The following is a 22919-nucleotide window of genomic DNA, read 5'->3' as shown; positions in this document are numbered from 1 at the left end:
TACCCTTGAACTTCTTCCCAAAGAAGTAATCTCAGAAAACTGCTTTCTTGAAATTATTTTTCCTTTCCCCTTCAGTATTTTCTTTTCAAATGTTTTCCCTCTCAGGACGGAGCACCTTGAACATGTTTGCACAATTTTCAGAAGATGCCCTGCATCAGGTTAACGGATGACACGTTTCAGTTTGGAAAACTTAAATACACACGGAATAGAAATCCGGAGGAAATGAGCCCCCTCCCCGCCCACGAGTGTTTCAGGTCCAAGCAAGGCTGCGATGCCTGGGCTCTGCGGGCCTTCCCGGCTCAGCCAAAAACGCCCAGGCTGCTCTGTGTGGTCAGCGAGCAGAGAGCTGGTCAAAGAGGAAAAACAAATAGTTGGTCTGCCCATCTCCAAGAAGAGAGTTTCACTCTGGCTTGCCTAATACAAGAAACATCCGCCCTTCTGCGCAGCTTGGCATCCCAGTTTGGGGACCCCTGTCATCGCCAAGCACTTCTTCAGGGACCTGAGCCCGAAGCTGCGTCCCGGGTGGGACCCCTGGTCGGCCAGCTCCTGCTCTCCCTAGCTGTGCGCGCGCGCCTGGCAAGGCGGGATTTAAGGCAGCGCTGCTGCGGGAGGCTCTGCAGTGTCAACCAGCCCCGAACAGTCCCGCCTCATCGCCTTAGTGTGTGTGCCTCGCAAGTCTCTTCTTGGTCAACCGTCACCACCTTCGGCGCGCGGGAGTGGCGTTGGAGCGTCTAAACCCCGGGGGTCCTCGGCCAGACGAGGGAGTCCGGCGGACTGCTGGTGCGGGCAGGGCGCGCCCAGCGGGCTCCCGGCACACGCGCCTCACCTGGGCGAGGCCGGGCGCGCAGGCGCTCAGTGCCGGGGCCGCGGCCGGGCGTCTCAGCCCCACGCCCGCAAGAGTTGGACAGTTCCGGGGCCTCGCTGCGCCCAGCTGTCGCCGGCTCCACCGCCGCCGCTGTCGCGGCTGCCACGGTCCGGGGCTGCAGCAGATCGCTGGAGAGCGTCTGCGCGAAGCCCCGGTGCAGCCCTGGCGGGACCGCCGCAACCGCCCGAGCGCGAGCAACAGCTTCCCGGCTGGAGGAGCCACTGCCCAACGCGCCCGCGGCCCGCGCGCCGAGGTAAGCTCCGGGCGCCCCAGCCCAGCCCGGTGTCCCCGGAGCTGGCGCCGCCTTCCTGTACGTCCCCCGCCCGCCTCCGCCGCGAGAGTGGGCACCTGGGCGCGCCGCCCAGGGAATGGCTGCGAGCCCACCTCCCGATAGAGTTTGCACTTTGTCCCGCAGTCCCACTTGTAGAGGAGGGCGCCCACGGGCTGCTCCCCGGGCTGCAGAGGCGAGGCTCGTGGGAGTCCCTGTAGTTAAACTGAAGGTTGGGAAGCCGGAGGAGCAGATGAGCCCCCAGGATAGGTTCCGGTTCTCAAGGACGGGAAGAGAGCATGGAGATGGGGAGAGGACAAGGAGAGTGCCCCGCTGTGTTTAGCCGCAGCGCCTCTGCCACTGAGAAGTTTGGGGTTTGACGTCTTTCTTTTCATTAGAGGGAGATGGGTAGGGTGGGTACCGAAGTGCGGGAGGAGGGTAACAGTTGAAGCGTGGGGTCCCAGGAGAGTTCTGCAGCTGAACGAAGGTGAGATGGGGACAAGGAAGCAGAGAGAAGGTGCCCAAAGTTTGCACTTGTTGGGAGGCACGAAGGGCAGCCTTGTCTACGGAGTGCTGGTGAAGGTGTCAGCGCAGGGTGGGAGGACTCTGTGGGACTGCGGAAGGGACGAGAAGGGGAGGAGGAGGACCATCTGCTTCGCCACTGCTATGTGCGGGGGCCAGTGGGGAGAAGGGAGAGCTGGCAGGAAGATGCTTCTCCGCTGCTTCCTCAAGCTCTGGAATACAGTTTTTATGGTGAACCTGGATGGCAAGTTTTGTGGGTACTTAAAGGAAAATAAATTGCCAAGTAACACCCCCCCCCCCCCCAACACACGTTTCCCCATGAATACAAATAAATGCTGTTTTGGAATGTTCCCAAAAGTTCCTGGATTGGGAAACATCCTTCTTCATTCTCTTCATTTTCATATAGAGATGAGATTTGCAATTCTCTTTGGCTTTGCTTTTCTGGGGAGCATCATACCAAGAAGAATTCGAACTTTGTCAAGATGTAGTAAAAGATGCCCAAAGAGAAGGAACATTTGTGTTACAGTGTAGAGCCTCTAGTGTGAAAACTGACAGCTTCCACACAATTCACAAAGCTGTGAGAAATGCAGTTATCAAATGAGAAAGGTTTTCATAAAGCCAATAAGCCACATCTCAGATAAAGTTAAATATTTGGTTTGAAAAAGCTCCCTTAAATGTTTCAGGGTCAGACTTTATCAGTTTTCAGAGTCCTTTAATCTTACTTTGATGCCATAGGTACATAACGCATGTGCTGCCTCTTCCCTGTAATAATAGATAAATACCTTTAGAATGTAAAATATTACAAGTTTTGCTACTTGAGATGTTTAAGGTGGGAAACTATTTGATCAGAGCATTGGTTTTCAGATTCTGTAGTCCCATAAACCAGGTATTTGTGGATTTGTAATTCACAGTCTCACCCATTTCAAAAACTGAAAACCACAAATCAAATAGCTATTTTAGTAGGTCTCCTTGACCTCTTTTGATGCATTTGTAGTAAAATGCTTTTGGAAAGGTGAAATCTCCTAACAGAAAAAAATGCTGTCCTCTCTGGGAACATCCTGGTAGTATCAGTGCATTGCAGTGAGATTCATTTGCATTATATTGTTTTACATTACATAAGTAATGACCTTTTTTAGAGAAGTTTAATAACCACTACATATCATCTATATTAAGAAAAATAATGGTGACACTTTACAGGATTTTAACAATATGCAGATGTACAAAGCTAAAAGAAAACAATTATCATTTCCTTCCTGAACTGAGGCAGAAGGGAAGCCAATGGAAGCTTTCCTCTTCAGTCAAACCAAAGAAGGAACCGTGATTAGTACTTGTCACTCAAATATGGCCGATTGGTGAGACCTGTCAACAGTTGGAGAATAACTTTACAAACTGCAACTATTACATGATGATTTATCAAAGTATATCAGGTGTTTTCAGCTTTCTTTTTTCTCAGGCAGGTGTCCTAGCTCTGAGGGAAAACAAGCAAACAAAAAAAAATCCTTCAAAACAACCCTGAAAGGTGACATATCTACACAGAATAATGCTGTGTGTAGTTTGGGAAGCATGAAAAACACAAGGGTCCTAAGTCTCTGGAATGGAATGCTCCTCCTCCTCCCTCCATGCCCTGCCCTTTGACGTTTTTTCTTCTTATCAAGCTCAGAGCTGTCATTACCTGATTTTGAACAGCAAAAATTTGCATTAAAAAACACGAGCAGTTAGCTTTAACTTCTCACTGGAGCAACTGCTTCATTTGTGAAATAAAGAGCAAAAAATTGGCTCTCTACTGCTCCTATGAGATCCTGAATCTTCAAAGATCTAACTAACAGTGAGTGTGTGTCTGCCCTACTTTCCCCCTGTCTTTTGCTTGCTTCTGTTTTTTTTTTTTTTTTATTATGAGCCCCCTCCGCATAATGTCATCATCTCAATTTTGCTACTTCCCCCATTCCTGTCTCTGTTCCCCAGGGGTCTCACTGTAGCCTGTTTCCCTTACTATTTCTTCTTCATTATTATTTTTTTTAATGCTAGGGATTTCTCATGATTTTCTTTGTTTTATAGATTATCTCCTTTTTGTCCTTTTTAAAAGTAATTTTTAATTCAGTAGTGGCCTTTTATGAGTGTGGGATTACTTCTTCCTGAAGTGACACCCTAGTTTTCTTTCCCTCCTGAATTTCACTGTTACATTTTGAACCACCTGAGAGAGAGCTTTATATTATTCTCAGGTGCCTCAAATATAACATTAGCTTTCACAGTGTTTTATCTAAACTCTGTTCAATGGCTTTCTCCCAAATGAGCAGGGGTGACTCCATCAGTTTTCTCAGTCACCCAGAATCTTCCCAATACCTTTGCTTTCCATCTATAATTCACAAACAAATCCCACCGACCTCATGTGCCCAAATGCCTCATGATGGCCACTTCGCCTTTCTATCCTCACAGTGAACAACTTTGTTTAGTCTTATCTCTTTCTAGATCTACAAAGATGATTTCCGGGCAAGTTTTCCATCTTCAGTCTCTTCTGTTTCAATCCATTTCACAACTGGCTTTGTAGAATTAGCTTCTTAAAGCAGAAGTACACTGGCGAATAAACTTTCCCCCATTTTCCTACCAAATGATGTATAAACCTCTCCTCTAATGGTTAAGACTCTCTGAATTTCAGCCCCAAAGTAACTCCATAATTTCTACTTTGATCTCATTGATTGACTCATTCATTCATTTATACACGTCCTTGATGAGTACTTTCATGCCTACTGCTTGTCACATACAACTGGGGAAGATAATTTTAAAAACACACTGTGTATTTGCTCAGTGATATATTGTAATTTTATTTTTTGATGTTGGAATCCACTGATACAATGGATCCCCAGCAATCCAGCCCTCCTCTGCTGCCTCCCGAGACATCTATACCCTGAGGAGCCTCCTTGAAACAGTCTGAGGATGCCTTGTGCTGAGGTCAGTGCTCCATGCACATACCGCAGGTCTCTGAGCCCTGTCTCCATTTTCAGGCTATTCCCTGTGCGTGGAGCAGGCCCTTTCCACTTCCCCATAACCATCTCCACCTGTCAGTCAGCACATTTCCCTTTCCCTTATCTCCCTTTAACTCCAGCTTTTTGCTTCACCAAATTCTACTTGATCTCTTCTTGAAGAAAAGGTCAAAGTCTTCCTCACATACATTCATATGGTTTTTGCCTCCTTCTCTAAGGCAAGTGTACCAACCTGGCCTAACCTCAGACCTTCATTTCCTGAAATACCCAGCTCCTGGCCTGGCCCATCATAGGACTTCAACAAAAAATTTAATTAGTTGAACTGAATTCTAACTTGTTCTCTGGTCTCTTGTGTAAAAACTACTCTCTTTTTCCATTTTTTTCTTTAACATTTCAATTTTGTTCTTATGGAGTAGAACCAGAGCTTCTCAAACTTTAATATGCATATAAATCATTAGGAAATTTTATTAAAATAGGGATTCTGGTTAAGCAGGTCTGGGATGAGACCCAGGGTTGTGCATTTCTAACAGGCTACCGGGTAATGTTGAAATAGCTGATCCTTAAGCCATACTTTGGGCAGCAAGGCTATAGATGATACTTAACAGGCTTGGGGGTTACTGGCAGCCCCTGCCTCTTGGTCAGGCAATCTTCCTATAGGTAGTGTTTACTTCAGTCTTCCTTTCTATTTTGAAAGTATGGTAGGCCTGGATGTGCCTCCCAAGGCTGAATGGAAGGCTTGGTTATTTCTGTGTATTTCCCTGTTATTCTATTGCTGCATTTTTGCAGTTGCTAGTTCTCCCTATTGTATTTTTCTCTGGCCAGTCACATTGCTTTGTTATGCATTCCTTCTCATCTTCAGCCATTATTGCAGATTATGGCTGTTCTTCTTTCTCCCTCTGCTTTGATGTTTTTCTTGTCTTTGCTCTCTGGCTCTTGACATTTTCTTCAGGTGTCTTGGCGAACTCCCTACCCCACCTGTTTTCCAACCGCTTCCAAATTTTTTTCAGTGAACCCCAAAATAGGGTGCAGGAGACGCAAGCTCTCGTCCTGCCTTTCCTGCCAGTGCGAGACATTGCGAAGCTGTTTCTTTTCTGGGCTCCTCCATCCCTTGGTGATGGAGGGTGTGGGTGAACAGCTTCCTGGGTCTGCTTCAGCACAAGATGCCATGTGGATGTTCACGTGGGGCAGGAGCAGGCTGGGTGGAGGCACCAAGGCTCCTGTGACTGCTGGGGTTGCTGCGTGCCCCCGTCTGGTGTTCTTGCTGCGTGTTCCTCTTCTAGATAAACAACTTGAACTTTCCTTGTTCTAGTCTAATCAGACAAATATTCATATTTCTTATTCCTTGGTGTCCTCTAATTCACTTGTTCTCACTCCTGGATTCATGCTTAAAATCACCTTAGGAGCCTTAAAAAAATACTGATGCTTTAAGCTTATTTCTAAGCCATGGTTTAACTTATCTTTTTTTTTTTTTTGGCTGTGCTGGGGATCGAGCCCATGGCCTTGCACATGCTACTAGGCAAGCACTGTGCTACTAAGCACACCACCAAGCCCATTTGATCAATATTTTGTAAATTTCTCCACGTGACTCCAATTTCCAGCTTGGGTGGAGAGGTATAGTTTCTGATCTGAGGAGACTGCGCTGTGTGATGGCTGAGACAGCAGTATTGAGAGTCTAACTCCAGCTTTTTCACTCTTCAGCTCTGAGTGCCCTGGGTGGTTATTTAAACTCTTTGGGCCTTGGTTTCTTCATCTGTGAAGTGGGTTGACCTCACTGTGGTGAAAAATCCCTGAGAAGCTGTCTGTGGAGCCAGTGGTAGAGTGCTGTGCCCACTGTGGTTATTCCAGTAAAGGCAGTAGTTGTGTTTTAGAATAATCATAGTTTCCAACAGAAACTCCCTGAATTGCTTAAGTGTTACCTGGCCTAGCCTGGCTAATGATGTCCTCACCCCCAATCAGCTTCAAGAAATTCAGCACAGTGCTATCAACTTGAAAAAAGAATTTAGAAAAATTATGAGCACATTTCTCATAAGTCAGTAAAAAATAGAGAAGGAATATATACTAATAAAAAAACAATTGCCCTTTTGTTTTTGATTCATTTGGTGCCACACCAGCTCAACAATCTCATAAACAGCAGAGATGGATTAAAATACTTAGAAAACTGATACAAAAAGATGACCAGGATTTCTTACCTACTTTATGAAAAATGACTTAGCCCTTTAATAAAGACAGTTCTATCATCAACAAATAAAAAGGATTGAAATTCATGGACCTAAGAGAGCATTTTATTTTGGTAATAAATATGAATGTGTAAAGCATTTACATTTCTGAGTTTATAATGGGAAATGGAATTTAAAAATAACACACACACACACACACACACACACACACCCTATCCTAAGTGTGCTAAAGCTGATCAACTTTTTCTTTTCTTTTTGGCTAAGAGTCTGAATAGTCATTATTCTATTTTATTATCATTGTATCAGCAAAACAAAGATTAGACAAATGGATATAACCAATATTAACTGAGGGCCCATATACTTTTTTTCCCCCTGCATGCATCTGGAAATAAATAACAGGGGTATTCTATAACTCCAGGGGGCCTGGCAGAGGTACCCAATCATGATTATCAGGGGTTGTCATGCTGATTTGCTTTGCATGAAAAGAACTACACATGAGTACTGCTTCCCACCTTTTTCTCTTAGAATAAATGTGTTTAATTCTGCATTATTTACTTTTAGATCAGGAAGAACATTTTTAAATTAAATCTTCACTAACAGCTTCATGTTTATTCTCGACACTGTGATGTGTACTTTTTAAAAATATGATTGAGAAGATAGGATAAAATGTCAAAAAATACCATTGAGCTACACTAAAGCCCATTGTGAGAGATAATGAGCTAATTCTTCTAAATCTTTGCTTTAATATACTAGTGTTAAAATTGTGTGAAATTCTACAGAGTGTTGTGGTTCTCCATGTGCGTTAATTGAAATGGTCAATCTACTAAGGTTTTGTAATCCAGAGCCTGGACTCTTGGCCAGCGCATACTGGTTTCCAAATAGGGTACAGATTCTAATTCTCTTCAGGCTACATAACTTGCTATTTCTGTGAAATATTGGATTAGGATATGAAAATCACTACCACAGGGTCAAAAACAGTTATTAAATCGATAGTGCCTTTAGAGTTAAAAGTGACCTTTGTGCAAAATCCTCATTGATAAATTAGAAAAATGAGACCTACAAAATTCAGAGTTTTTAAAATTCAAGCCTAGGGAAATTAAACATTACAAATAATTGTAGAAAACAACTACTGATATTAACATTAACATTTAAATTTCATATAGAAAATGTGTGGATCCTGTGATGTCCTTAGATTTGATACTTTGGAGGTGGCTTGGGGAGAGAGGTATTACCTTGTGTGCTGTGAGAAATCTGATGCTTAGAATAAGAATTCAAACATAAAATGCCACTGTTTGCATACAAATGAGCATACTTGTATATGAAACCAGCATTTTGATTTTGCATGCATGAAATATTTTTATTTAAATCAGTTGGTCATTGTACATGCTCTTAGCTACCCAGAAATGCTGATGGTAAAACACACTGCATGTTTTGCCCTAATGAAGCTGCAAAACACACTGCATGCTTTGCACTAATAGATACACTATAGCCTAAAGGTTGAGTTTATGTTCTAGAGTCAGATTTGGAGCTTGCAGTTTTCAGCTCTTCTGTTTATTAACTGTGTAACCAAGTTACTTAACCTCCTCTCTGTGCCATAGTTTCCTAAGTCTAAGAGACCATGAAAGACCGTTTCATGGGATTGTTGTCAGATAAAATGAGAATATACATACAAATATACTTAGCAATGTTCTTGGCACCTACAGTATTCATAGAGGTAGCCATAATTGTACTTTATGTGGTTTATTAATATTGAACACCTCATGGGTACACTGATTTCTTTGCCAAGAGAACTTTTGCAACTCTGATCTTTCAGTTTGAAACTTAGTTGGTATTTTTCAATTACATATTCTTTGTTTTCTCCCCTACTTTTCCTTGTTTACTTTAAAAGAGCAATGAAATGAGAGGGGGAGCAGAGATGTAGAATTGTAAACACTACAGGGACTCTTGAAATTGTGTAACCATGTGAAGCACAGGTGAATTTTGACGGGCAAAAATGGGCTCTGGGGCTTTTGAAAGGACCAAGTGGCTGAACACATAGCTTCTGCATGAACGTGCTTGCTAAGCTTGATGCCCATGTGGAAACCTCGAATGTTTGAAAGTCACTCAAACCAGGAAGTGGTTCAGGTATGGAAACTGCTCATGTGGCCAGAGTCTGTGTAACTAGGGCAGATTCATTCAAAGCCAGTCTCTTCTTGGGAACCCAAATTGTAGTTGGATAGTTACTGGGATCCTCCTGAGTTTACAGGCTTTTACTTTAACATCTGAATTGTATTTTTAAAGTCAGAATTTAGAAAGCAAAATAATTGGCAAGAGAAAGATACAATAGGTGAATTACATGAAGGATTACCAGAGTTTAAGTCCACATATGCTTTATTATTATACATATGGTTCTTAATGATCATCTCACTTGCAAAGGAATAAAATCTTCCATATCAGAATGTGGAAGGTAAGATCTTAGTCTTATTCCTCTTTGCATAGCCTGCTCCTTCTGCTCTATGCTTGTCACCAGACTGGTCCTAAAAACATCCTTACTATGGTCATTCTTGGATGTTAGCATGTGAAAGAATCCCTGGGGATGTGCTCAATATGCAGATTCCTAAAATTCACCCTGGAAGGTTGTGTTAGTCAACTTGTCCTAGTGACAAAATACCGGAACTAAACAACTTAAATTAAACAAGCGAAAGATTTATATTGGCTCATGGTTTCAGAGTTTTCAGTCCACGCTTGGTTGGGTTCATAGTTTGGGGTCTCTGGCAGGATCACGTGGTGGAGTAAAGCTGCTCACCTCCTGGTGGCAGGAAAGCAAGAGAGGAACAACCCGGGTCCCAATGTCTACTTCAGGGGCACCTCTGCCATGACCTAATTTCCCCCAACTAGGCCCCCCTCTTAAAGTTCTGACACCACCTAGTAGTGCCATAGGCTGGGAACAGTGGGGGACATTTGGACCTTTGGGGGACCTTTAGGATCCAAACTCTAACAAAAGTTCAGACTCATTGGATTTGAGGTGGGACCCAGACACACTTGGAGATTAGCCCTTTTCTCACATGAGGAATAATTATATCAGAATCAGTTGTGGTTCTTAGCAAAAGTCCAGTAAAATATGCCACACTTAGTTCCCCTGTGCTATATGCCAATCCTTCCTTAAGTTGCTCTAAGAGCCCCCCACATGGACCCTGTCATGTGTGAATTCTGGAGAACCAGACTGTACCTCTGACTGACTATGGACTGGCTGACTTTTTCACAGGCTTTAGTCCACCGTGGGGCCCAAGCCTAACTCTGTAAAATCTAAAAGGAGGTGGTAGGAGATGATGTCCTGCAGCCTGACTTTTTTCCTGTCTCCCAGATGATATTTATGCTCAGAGGGAGTTTGCTGACCAGTGCTTGTTGGAATTTCGTCTTCGCCTTCGTGACTCACTCCTTCAGACAATGGCAGTGGTTTTGGTAACTGCATCAACGTAGTGACCATTTGGCTGGGGCTGAGACCACCATGACCACTGAATGTCAGCAGTGTCTCTTCTCTCTTCTGTACCCAGGCTTCTCTCTTCTCTGCATCCTGGGAACAGTCATTTGTCCTGTCCTTGTGGTTTTATGGTGGGAAATACAGGCTTTGTTCTCTCTGGTTCCCTTCCCATTATTTGCCTTATGCAGCTACTGAGTAGAGCCTGAGACGACTGTGCCAAATGTACAGCCGTGCTGGTGTGCATTTAAACGCTGCTCTCATGGCAGAGACCCTTTTAGCCCTTTGGGGTCCTTGAAGTTTTCCTTTCCTCACTGAGCATGGCTTATATAAGCATGGTTTAAATTTGTCAAGAATTTCACAGGTTCTGGGATCTGCGTCTTCCTCTTGTATTCACAGGAAAAGACAGTATAATATGCTCTTGGTTGGCATGGGTAAAGGCTAGTCTGATCTTTAGAAATATGTGGATGTTGAAATCATGTTTCAGAATTATCAAGAATGATAGCAAAAAAATGTGTTTACTCAGGGTATGTAACAATTCTTCTGTGTCTTTGGAGTGTGCACTTCCTTAGACCCATTTTAAATACAGATTCTAAAATTATTAATGTTGTTGCATAAAGTAATGAGCAAACATTGGCATTAAGAATTATTAAGCTTTGTGTCGTAAAGATCTCTAACTCTGATCATTGATGACTTTAAAAGTCAGCAATAGTGTTTTGCTTTGTTTTATAACTAACACTTGGTTATCTATGAAATCTCATGGTGCGATTGAGGGGCAGGTGGCATAAAGGTTGACAGTGTAGCATCTCCTCATTGTAGGGTCATGTTATGATTGAGCCCTGCCTCAGATCACATAGCTGTCACCCTCCTCCCTCAACTGTAAGGAGAGGCTCGTTGGTAACTGAAGGGAGTGGACATTGGCCAAAGTGGGTATTTGGCAAAAAGGTATGCCAATTCAGGAAATGATATACCTACCAAGTTAAATGTGTGTGGGGATGATGCATACAGGAGACAGCAGGATTGGAGTGTACAGATCTCAAGAGAGAAGGTACTGATGACAAGGCAAGTTTATTTCCTAACATTAAGGAAAAAATGTTAAGGGCAATATCCCAACTGCTCCATAGGGTTGATTACGCCGGTACTTTGAGATGACCCTGCAAAGGATGGATTTTTAATGGTGTACAGAGCCTGTGACTAATTGGGAAGGTCAAACTACTCCAAGGGCTTTTCCAACTAGCCCACTTTGTCTCTCGTAAGCCTTATGACCATGAGAAAGTGTGCAACAGGGTCAGAATTTCAGTACTGGTTGAAGCCACCTAAGTAGGCCAGCATGACCAAAGACACAAAGCAGAATCTTAGTGAACGTCCCCCAGCTCGTAGCTGCCACTTCCTGAACTCCATTAGCAAGAGGACAAGGCATCTGATCATCTGTGTCAGACAAGAGGGCTTGGAAATGACATGCCTGTTCTCTGCAACATCGAAGGGGTGACATGTGGACTAGGAAGTAGATTCTTTTTCTGAAGTTCCAGCAGGCAGGACCAGATTCAGTGGGTAGAGTAGAGAGTGGCAGATTTCAACTCAATATGAGAAAGAACTTTCTAATGATTCAAACTGTCCAGTAAGAGTATGGCTGCCATGGAGTCTCTTGCTTGTAGCCAGAAGTCTGCGGTGGCTGATCAGCCACCAACACAACATCGAAGGAATTCCTCCATTGAGGGGAAACTTGGTAGGGTTGATCACTACACTCTGTCCCTTTGACATTAATTAAAACATAATTTAAAGAATGACTATAGGCAGGGGAGGAGGGTATGTAAGAAAGAAGTTAGGGAAAGAGGCCTTCTTAGACTTTTTAGAAGATGCAAGAGCAATGACTTTACCTTTTTATTCCCACATTTTTATCATTTTTCCTGCTTTTACATATACTGCACTTTGGGGGGGGGTGTTGCCAGGGATTGAACTCAGGGGCACTCAACCTCTGAGCCACATCCCCAGCCCTATTTTATATTGTATTTAGAGACAGGGTCTTACTGAATTGCTTAGTGCCTTGCTTTTGCTGAGGCTGACTTTGAACTCTTGATTCTCCTGCCTCAGCCTCCCAAGCTGCTGGGATTACAGGCGTGCACCATCACACCAGGCTACCCTGCACTTATTGAGCACCTATTTTGTGCCATAACATTTTCTCATTTAACAGCCAAAGGGCAGTAATACTGGTGTGTCCTTTCTTAACCAGAATTCTGCCATTGTTTCCTGCTCTTCACACAAGGGCCAAGCTCTGTAGTCAGCTTCAGTGACTTCTCACAAGTTGTGCCACAGCCTTGTCACACCTGAGCTAAACTCCTTAGAAAGCTTTCCATGTTCTCACACCATTCTTTCTGTTTCTCTTAAAGCACTTGTCTATTAGATTGTCATGATCTGTGTGCATCGCCTCTCCTTACTGGACCGCAAACCCCTAGAGAGACTCCTTGACTCATTTATTAACTTCATGACTATACAAGTGTCTGGCAAATAGTGAATGCTTATGTTTGTGGACTGAATGTTTGAGTACTCCTCCCATCTCACCCTTCTCCCAGAAGAGCTTCCTGGTATGACTTTAACCCTCATGGTAAGGAACTAAAAAGAAAAATACCACAATATTCTTTCTCTTCCGACCCTACCTCCTCAGTCCTAGTCCTGATTACCTATCCATCCATTCTGTTTCAGGGGAAGAGGGAAAGACAGTGAGGAGGATGAGACCAACTAACTCTCCAACATTAGAGAAGGGAAAGCTACCTCCTCTGTAGCTTCCAAGATGCCCCTTCTGCAGCCCTGGTGGTAGGACGAGCTAGTTCACTGTTCTTGCTCATTCAGTATTCACTTCTATGATTCATAATTTCTTTCGCTTTCAAAGGTTTCCTAAAGTCCTTTTCCCCTATGCATTAATTTTTGGAAGATCAAGAAGCCAGAATGATGCTGACAAGAGAAGCATTGTTATGCTTGGAAATTCTGTTTGGGATGGCATTGGGAAAGACTGTTCTTTGTGATCTGACACATCCAGATGGAGTCCCTGCTGTATGGCCCTGGGCAACTTAAAACATTCCTAGGCAGAAGATTCCTTTCTTACAGAATGGGCATATTATATATCTCACAAGAATGCAAATGAAATAATGTACATGCAGTGTTTATCCTATTCCAGAAACATAATGAACCCTTGGAAAGTGGTAGCTGCTATTATTTAGAAATAGTCCCCTCTCTCTCTTTCCTTTTCTTTTCTTCAACCCCTAAAAGGCATCTATACACAAGTCCTGAAGGAGTTTCCTTGGCATGGGTATCACTGTGCTGTTGAGCATCATTTCTCTTCCATCTAGAATTAGCAGAGGGCAGCCACGGTCCCTCTTTCTTCCAAGGCATTCTGTTCCTAATGCACAGTGGCTGAAAGGGGAACCCATCGCACAGTGGTTGGGGAGATACTTACTTTAACCTTTGCGTAGAGGCAAGCATAAATGTCACTCAGGAGGTGCTGGAAGTGGGTACAGGGTCGTATACCTTAATATCACATAATGTATCACACCCAGAGCAAGATTCCTATATTTGAAGAAGCTTTGACAGAGTGATGGCGACACAGCAGCTCCTGGGTCTGACAGCAAACAGATAGACACCTTATAAAAATGTATGAAGTTTGGGTTGTAAAGAACAAACTTCACATCCTGAGTAGTAGCATTTCTTATTAAAATAATTTCATCTTTAAGTCCATTGTCTCCACCTATAATCAAAGCTCATGCTATGGCTAGATACCCCAGCAGCCTATAAACTTTTATATGGGCTTTTGGAAAGAGATGACAGTTTTACGAGATATGATTTTCTCATCTCACCAAATTAGATTATTTGAGACAGCATCCCTGGATGTAAAATTTCAGTCCTGAGTAAATCTGTGCCTCTGAGACTGTGCAGCCTGCTAGCACAGTGGAAATGGAGCATAATAAATCTGCCCTGAGCCCATTTCTCTCCACAGAACTCCATAATTCATTCTTTGCTTGGTTCCTGTGACCATCACAGCCCATCAGTCTGCATCCAGGCTGGCTCCTGTCATGTGCTATACCTCCTCCTTGGTCCAGATCTCACTTCTTGGCATGCACTGCTCACAGGCTTCCTTCTAGAGCTGTGTGACTTTGTGGACCCTGGATCCAAGCTGTTCATGATCATATGGCAGACACATACTCTAGTTAGAGGGTGGCCTATTTGTTGCAGTAGACTTTTTAAAAAAGATATCCAGTTTTAAATGGATTCCAAAAAAAATAACACCATCTCTGGAGTATGAATGTAGGTCTGATGAGTACTTCAGCTGTTCTTTCCTGAGGCTCCTTTGAGAGGACAGAGGAGGAGGGACATACAACCAAGGCTACTGCTTCTTTCTTCCAGCCCCTTCATCTTCATCCAGGAGGAATGCTTCCCCCTTGCTCCTGTGGCTTCTCCATCTTCTCTGGGTCAACACTACATTGGTCCAGTGGTACCCCCACCATCTGCTGCCACAAAATCAGGAGTGACTGAAGAGAACTGTGAGGAACTTGGAAAAAAAGAAGGGTTGAGGAGAATTCCTTCCAAGGTAGAGTGGAGGCAATCACCCTAAACTAGGAATTAAATTCATGGTTCCAGTTTTATCTCCATCCTTAATGAACTACTGTGGCACTGGGCAATGTATGTCTATTGGCCCCCACTTTTTTTCATATCAGTAGGTAGAAACTGGTACACTTTAAGGGGAAATTCCATACATTGTGAACTATATGGACGTGGAAATTTGCTCTTTCTTCCTCCCTACACGTTTCATTGGTAGGTCATTGTCTTGGGAATAAGCTAAAGGAATCTGGGGCTTTGGAAGATGAGTTGTCAAGGGGACTGTGCCACTCTACAAGGTCTAGTCCAGGGGCTTTCAGAAATAACTGTGCAGAAGGCCAGGTTCTCAGCTGTGGCCTGACCAGAGAGCCAGAGGGCCAGAGGACCCACAGACTTAAAATGGTGGTGGCTGCAGCAGCGTCCACTTTGTTGTTTTTTAAGAGAAGAGTTGTCTTTGTGTCCGTCAGTAATTTTAAAGACTGTCAATTGAGTAGCCTGTTCAACTTTTTCAGAATGCTTTTATTCTTTTATGTCCTCTTTAACTCCTAGAATTCAGTAAGGTCCTTTGTTCCTTGCCTGATTATTTAGAGGAGGAAATGAAACACTGAGAAAGTGACATAATATGTCTAAAGTGATACAGCTCAGAGGTGGCAGAGAAGAGCTGGTGTCTTGTTGAGGAGTCTGGGCTTCCAGCTGCTCAGGATGGCTCTGTGGACCGTCAGCACCAGCATCTCTTGGAAGCGTGTTAGAAATGCAGACTCTCAGGCCCTTCTCAGACCTACTGAATCAGAGTCTGCACTTTAAACTTCAGGTGTTTCATCTGCACATTAAAGTCTGAGGAGTACAGTAATTTAGTGGAGGCTCCTACCTCCACCAAAGGCTTTTCTTCTTTGTCTCTTGTTTTTGGCACAGGATTAGGTCCTCTGGGTTAACAGAGAGGCTAGTCTGGGGAGGGAAAGTCTACTTGAGATGCTCAAAGTCGGCTTCCTGGACTTTATATATGGAATAAAACCAAAGTTTACTTTTTCCCATTGCACAGGTGGAGAGATTATTTAGAACCACACAGCAGATAAGCAGGATATGGAGAGCTTGTCTCATTTAATGACTTCATAATTTAGTTCCTTAGCAAACTCCCTTTAAGTATCACCATCTTATATCAGCAAATTCCCATTTGAAAATATACAAATATAGCAGGAAAAGCAAGCAACATACCTAACTAGACATATGAGTGACTAGAACAATTTAAATTAAATTTTATACCTCTATGTCTGAAATGACTTCAGATGCTAAGGCTGTCAGACCACAGACTGTTGGCTTTTGGTACCAAATCCTGAACACAGCTATTCTAGTGTTTTCCAAGAATTTGACTTTGAAATGTAAACATAGAAGTCACTGAATAGTTTTCTATGGTCAACTGAGGTATGTGTTTGGTTACTTCACATGCAAGGATGTTATGGGAGAGAATGTAATCTAAGGGGAAAACCTCTGACAGGTTCCCTTTATCTTCCATCATCTTACAAGAGAACAAGTTGGCTTTGGACAAGTCTTGCCAGCCACATGATATGATGATTCTTGATAACATCAAGATAATCAAATGGAACAGAGACAGTAGTCGCTAATTTTGCTCTGCAATATCCAGGATCACCTTAAACATATTTTGAATTCTAGGACACCTAATATCATGTTGAAAATACAGGATAGTGGATGATGTATTAGTTGTTGCATTCCTTAGGAGGTCTCTAGGATCCTCCTAATAGTGAAACTCTTCTCACTTCCTGTGTGGCCATCTGAAGGTGTCATTTGTTTACATTCCTTTCTTTGCACATACAAACCCAGAAACTGTAGCAAGAGCTGCAGTCTTTATAAATGTGCCTTGAAAAATGTGGTGTATGTGATCCATATGGTTCTTTTATGTGAAAGGCAGATGTGATATGTCCCTTGGATGATGGCTTTATCATTGATCCCTGTCCCCATCAATTTTAGTGGCACTTGCTCTCAGATTTACAGGTAGAATAACATTTTTATTCTGAGTACCCCGAGTCAAACTGCCTTCACTAACCTCAGCCTGTCAACTGTTGAAATTTTCCATCTCTTGAGGCTGGTATCATATTATACCACACTGCGTATTGCTGTTATTTTTATTACCTGTCTTATATTCACTTACTCTGCTTCCACTTGTTGTATTGTACCCCATCAGGTCACATGACTCATCAAATAATTGAACTGGGACAAGGTTTCATATTTAAGAAAATCTGTGTCAATAATTTGCTGTCAGGGTACACCATATAGAGAGAAACATATTTTATAATTGACATCCTAGTTTATGCTTCTGAACATCCTTAAACATTGGTTAAATTTAGGGATCTCGAGGTAGTTTCTGTACTGAAATAGTCTGTTGGGTACAAGGTGATCATTCTTGTATTGTGGTTGGGTAGTTAGCATTGTGTTCCTGACTTACGATGGGAAGAATATCCCAGATATATGGATGTCACCAAGAGAAGGTAACAGAGACAAATAATGGCATAACTAAGTCCAGAACATGGTTCTTCAAGTGCGATAGTTTGAAGACCATATCACTGAGGAGAGAGTTAGGATTTTATCTAGTGCTATTTATTGGAGGACCCTTTGTATTAGATTTTTATTTAAGTTCTGAGAGCGACAGAGCTTGAGATAGTGTTGCCTTCTTTTCTCAGGTCACAGTTAAACCTGCTTTACATTTTTACACGCCTGGGGAGTCATATTGATTGTCCTCCTTCCCTCCACCTTTTTATACTATTGATGAGTCAAGTGGTTTGATCTAATTCAAATCATTCTTTTGACTGAACAATTATGATATGTGCACCCTGGTTTCCTTCCCTTTTTCTCTTTTTATTTCTTTAATTCCAAATCTGGTTGATATAGAAGTAACAAAAGTAGCAACCAGGGGCCATGGTATGTTTGTGTGGTGTGGTGTTTTAAACACGTAATGTGGATTATATCACTTAATAGGATGTTAGGCGTGATCATCATCCCCATTTTACAGATGGTAAAACTGATGCCGAGATAATTAGATTATAGCTCCTGGCAGAACTTGGCCTTGAACATAGAATTCACTGACTCTGGAATCCATTTTTGGTGTGAAAATCATAATGTAAGAATGGAAAGGAAATTTGGAAATAATCTAGTGCAAACCTTTTTTTTTTTTTTTTTTCCAAGATGAAGAAATACATCCAGAGAGGTTAAATTCCTCTCGAGGTCACATAACTAGCCAAGGGAGGAAGCAGTTTCAGTTGGTGTCCATTTTCAAGGAGGTTCTGCAGGCATATTCTGTTCTATCTAATTGTTCAGCTGGGGTCAGGTATTGTCTCTGGACCACTCTGCTATAACAAGAATTTGGGCTCATTGTAAAGATTTTTCTCACAATGATGACTCCCCTCTTCCTGAGGGTTAAGAGGAGTCCTTGTAACTGGACAGATACTGCAAAAGCCATTCACAGTGTGGGGCTGTTGCCTTCTGGGACAGGAGGCTCAGCTCTAGCCAGACTCTTGCAAAGCCAGGAAGTGCGTCCCTGCTAGGGAATTTTCCATGGTTTTTAGGACTTTTTCTCCTTTCAAAGTGAATCATATCCAGGATGAAGCCAGCCTGCCCTCGCTGTTCTTTACTCAGTTCGCTCTGCCTCTCTGTGGATGGTAGATTGAGTTTGACAGATGGAGAACCAGCAGCAGTCTTGAGACTGGCTGCCAAACGGGACAGAGGAGGAGGTGATCTGATGGGCTATGGCATTGAACCGAAAGGATACAGACATATGCACAAATGAAGACAATGAATGGTGACCCTCTGAGGAAATAGCAGTATTTTCTGTCACTGCATGAACCATGTTGAAGGTTTAGAAAAGGGAAAGGCAGTCACTGGACAAGGTGCTCCTTCCTGATAGGTATTTATATGGAAGATTGATTCTCTCTCTCTCTACACACACACACACACACACACACACACACACACACACACACACACACACCTATAGATAGATAATAGATATTTGCACTGTATGTAACTCAGACAGTATTTAACTTGCATGATAGCACTTTGACGTAGATGTGTGTCCCAATTGGACTTTTTGATACAATTTTTTTTCTGATTACAAAATGAATCAACTTATTCAAGAAAACTGTGGAGAAAGAAGTTGTGGTTTATTGAGACACAGGCAGGTGGAAGGGTGGTTTGCTGTGATAAGGTTGTTTTTACACTAGGCCCTTTCCCAGCAGGTAGCCTGGCCCTCTGTGCTCCTCTTGCCTTGGGGGACAGTTGTGTCAAGAGAAAACAGAAGTTGCCCACACTCAAAGAAAGATAGGCAATAGTGTTTTAGGAGGTCCTGGAGTGAATTATGTCCTGGGAGGGTGTAGCAGCAGCAGACACTTTTCGGAAAGTAAGTAGGATGATGTGAAAGAACAAGAGAGGCTGATTTCCTGAGGTTAATGGATTCAGTGGTCTGCTCCTTGGAGTACCCCAGTCCTGTGGAAGGATTCGAGGCTTCATGTTCCTAACCCTTGCGAAGAATTCTACAGCACATGATTCAAGCCACTCAATACCAATGTCTGGAGAGGCTTCCAGTTCATCCACTTTTTTTTTTTAAAACACAAACTGAGCACATTTCCCAGCAAAAGATCCCTTTAAGGACTTCCCATCTAAACAAGGTACAGAAGGGTATTTCAAGCAGATCAAATTGCAGTGCAAACTACAAAGTTAACAGTCTGTGCCCTATGTCAGGTGTCTGTCTTCATCTGGATGCCAGGGTCTGTGTTGATGAGCAGCTGGAGGGACAGGGACAGGCAAGGGCTGCTCATGGATGGCCTTGACTGCCACCTGATGGAATCTCTGTGAGCCAATGACTCAAATGTTTTGGGGGGACAACACAATTTTTCAAATAAAATCTTGCACAGACAACCGATGTTTGAAATAGATTACAGTGAGAAGTACTCCAGAGACTCTTCTGGCTGTGCCCTCCCACATACGCTTGAGCTCTTGAGGTGTGTTTGTGGACAATAGGGAATCCATGATCTCATCAGATTGGAGATTTTAAAAGATGATCACAACAGCAATATGAAATACCTCGAGGGACAGAGGAGGAGAATATTAGGCCGGATGCAAAGAGAGTAAAGTAGTAAGGAGAAATTTCTGAACACTGCTGGTATGTAAGAATAACTTTATTATTCTACAATTTCAGTTTCTACTGTGAACCTCATTTGATTTGATGATAGAAATCTAATTATTTTTCAGGGTCTCAATCTCTCTAATTTGGATTTAATATTCCAAAGAGGTGTTTATATACATAATAAAAACCACTACTTATTTAAAACTTAATTACATAAAAAGCAGACACAAATTTTAACTCATTTAATTACCATAGCAACCCTATATGATATGTACACTCATTATCTACATCTTACAGATATGAAGCAACTGAAGCCCAGAAAGTTGAATAACTTCTAGGCTTTGAACCTGGGCAGCTTGGCTTCTAGAATGCTCCAGTCCTGGGTTCTTAGCTAATGTCATGGTAGTGTGGAGACATCTCTGGGGAGTGGGCCATTTTTCCTTGGGACATCCATTGCCACTGAGATTTTGTTTTGTTTTTTTCCCATCGGGTCTAGGACATCATCCATGTAGATCCCTCTGGATTTTACAGGATGATTCAGTCAGCTTCTTATTACCTACACCACGATAGGAAGAAACTTTTTGAGGCTGTCTGGTGCTGTACCTAGACCAGTGGCTCTCAGTAGGCATTCTGCCTCCAGGGGACATTTGGCAATGTCTAGAAATCTTTTTGGTTGTCACAACTAGGGATGATGAATGTGTTATAGGCATCTGGTGTGTGGAGGCCAGGGATGCTGCTAAACATCCTCCAGCACACACTTCCACCCCCACAATTATCCTGATCAAACTGTCAATGGGGCCAAGGTTGAGAAACCCCAACAAAACCATGGAATTACATTTCAGCAATTTTATTTTCAAAGTCTTGCTTTCTTTCCAGACCTCTGTCTTACTGGGAAGGCGCTGGTGTCCTGCCACACCCCCTGAACTTCTGGTTACCTGTCCTCCTATCAGGCCCAGCACATGGCTGATAAGGGAGTTGAGACTTGGGCCCTCTGCTTAGTTGCCTTCTTGTGTTGAAACTCAGTATTTCATCTCTGTTTTCCCCTTTCTTCCTTTTGTCTAGTCTGAGTGCAGGAAGCTTTGTCCTTAATCGTCATATTTTTCCAAGTCTGTTGCCCAAGAATTATTTTTCCCCTAACTTTTGAAACTCAGGCTGCAAGAACTGATTACCTTTTTCTCTCTATGCTCTGGAATGCCTTTCCTGGGGCCAATAAATGTGCAAAACTCCGCGATTGAATGAAGTTTTAAAGAAATGCAAGGAAAACCTTGTTCATATCAGCATTTTGCAATCTATTTCTTGAGGTGTAGCACTGTCAATAGATTTTCTATGATAAAAGGGAACTGCTGCTTGTGGTCTTCCTCTGTAGGAATTCACAAGTCTTATAAACATTCTTCAAAGCTCAGAAAAGCAAACTCTTTAAAATTGTGTGCCCAGGGCTTCCCAAAGGTATTTGACCAGAAAGCTTTCCTTTTTCATGGAATCCCCAAGAACAGTTGGTGCAGAGTTTGGAAATAGTAGTGTGTGTGATAAATGTGTCCTTTATCAACACATTGGCAGAGAGAAGAGGGTCAGTTCTAGAGATATTGAAAGTCAGGCTCAATAGTACTTGATGAATGATTGGTTGTGGGAGGTAAGGAAGCAAGAGAAATCAGTGGGAAAATATGGAAGCTTCAGAACTGAAGGAACACATTTTGTATCATTCCTTCTGTATCACAAGGCATTAGGCCCCAGGGATTTAAAAAAGTATAAACCTGAAGATGGCAATACTGAGGTTATCTCTCTTCTGGATTATTGTAATGGCTTTCTAAATGGTCTCAGAGCTTTTTTTCCACTTCCTTTTTAAATCTCAACTTCATAATACCACCAAAGACATCTTTCCTAAACAAAGACTTAATTTTGACATTGCTCTGATCAAAGAACTTTGATGGTTCGATTTTGCACGTAGTCAGTTCAGGCTTTTTCGCAGAGTGTTCAGAGATGCTTGTCAAAATCATCCTAAATATGAATATAGCTTGATGTGGCAAGAAATGAGTAGCTCTTACTCAGCAAGATCTTACTGTGCACTGTTAGCGATTATGTGCTTCTGTGCCTTTTAGGGACTCTGGGGGACAAGGCAGGCTGTGCTGGGGGTTCTTGAACCTGCTCCTGCTCTATGTGAACGCCTGCATTCTGTAAGCCTTATTAATATATCATAGATGGGAGTGTGTGACTGGTCTTTGACTATGCAGATGTCTTCTGTTTGCCCTTCCAGATTGGCTCTTACCTTTGCCCACTCTGTTCTGTGCTCTGAGAAGCTGACCTCTATGGACTCCCCTGGTCTCTCAGGCTGGGTTTGGTTAAAGAGAAATATTGGCAGGAGACAATGGGATGGAGGGAGGAGATAGCCGTCAGAATGATTATTCCCTGGATCATTCCTTGGAAGGATGCCACAGGCTGGCTGTGTCCTGTGGTGGTCTTGTTCCTCTCACGATGGGCCTTCCACACCCCTTTCCTCCTCTCTGTGTTTGGGTAGCTGCCTTCTCCTCTCTTCCCCTTGGGTCTGGTGTGGTAAAAACACCTCTAACTCCTGGTTCCTGCAGTATCTCTGTGGTTCTATTCCACTCTGACCATATGATTGTAGAGAATTCTTTAAAAATAAACCTCTTCCCGTTGTCCCAGTTTGAAAGATGTGTTTCTTTCCTGTTGGGACCCTAACTGACATAGCTGGCTATCTCAAACACTGAAATGTTTGAGAATCTGTAAATTGTAAAGATTTAAGTGATAAAGAACTGAACAAAATGTCCATTTTTGTGCTTTACCTCATATTATTTCAAATAGTGTAAAACTACAAAATGGAATATTAAATTTTAAGGTAACATTGAATAAAGATGGTATTTATTTTCTGTGAAAGTTTCCAATTCATAGTCTAATAAAATTTAATAGAAGAGAGCTCTG

General features: G+C 42.7%; 1 protein-coding gene across 7 annotated transcripts in view; it reads left to right on the top strand.

The window, feature by feature from the left end:
* Positions 1–598: 598 nt before the first annotated feature.
* ZNF385B (zinc finger protein 385B) overlaps positions 599–22919 on the top strand; it is a 361157-nt gene continuing 338836 nt past the window's right edge. For 4 of the 7 annotated variants that reach the window (XM_079132975.1, XM_079132974.1, XM_079132966.1 and 1 more), the window contains exon 1: positions 979–1118. The gene's annotated coding sequence lies outside the window, so the exon portion shown is untranslated. Of the gene's footprint in view, positions 1119–14723; positions 14847–22919 lie in introns of those variants that run through there. The other 3 variants (XM_079132968.1, XM_079132976.1, XM_079132972.1) reach the window with 2 other exon arrangements.

Source organism: Sciurus vulgaris, assembly GCF_902686455.1.
Source record: "Sciurus vulgaris genome assembly, chromosome: 3".
NCBI lineage: Eukaryota > Metazoa > Chordata > Mammalia > Rodentia > Sciuridae > Sciurus > Sciurus vulgaris.
Note: the sequence above shows the minus strand (reverse complement) of the source record. Positions and strands in the feature narration are given on the sequence as shown.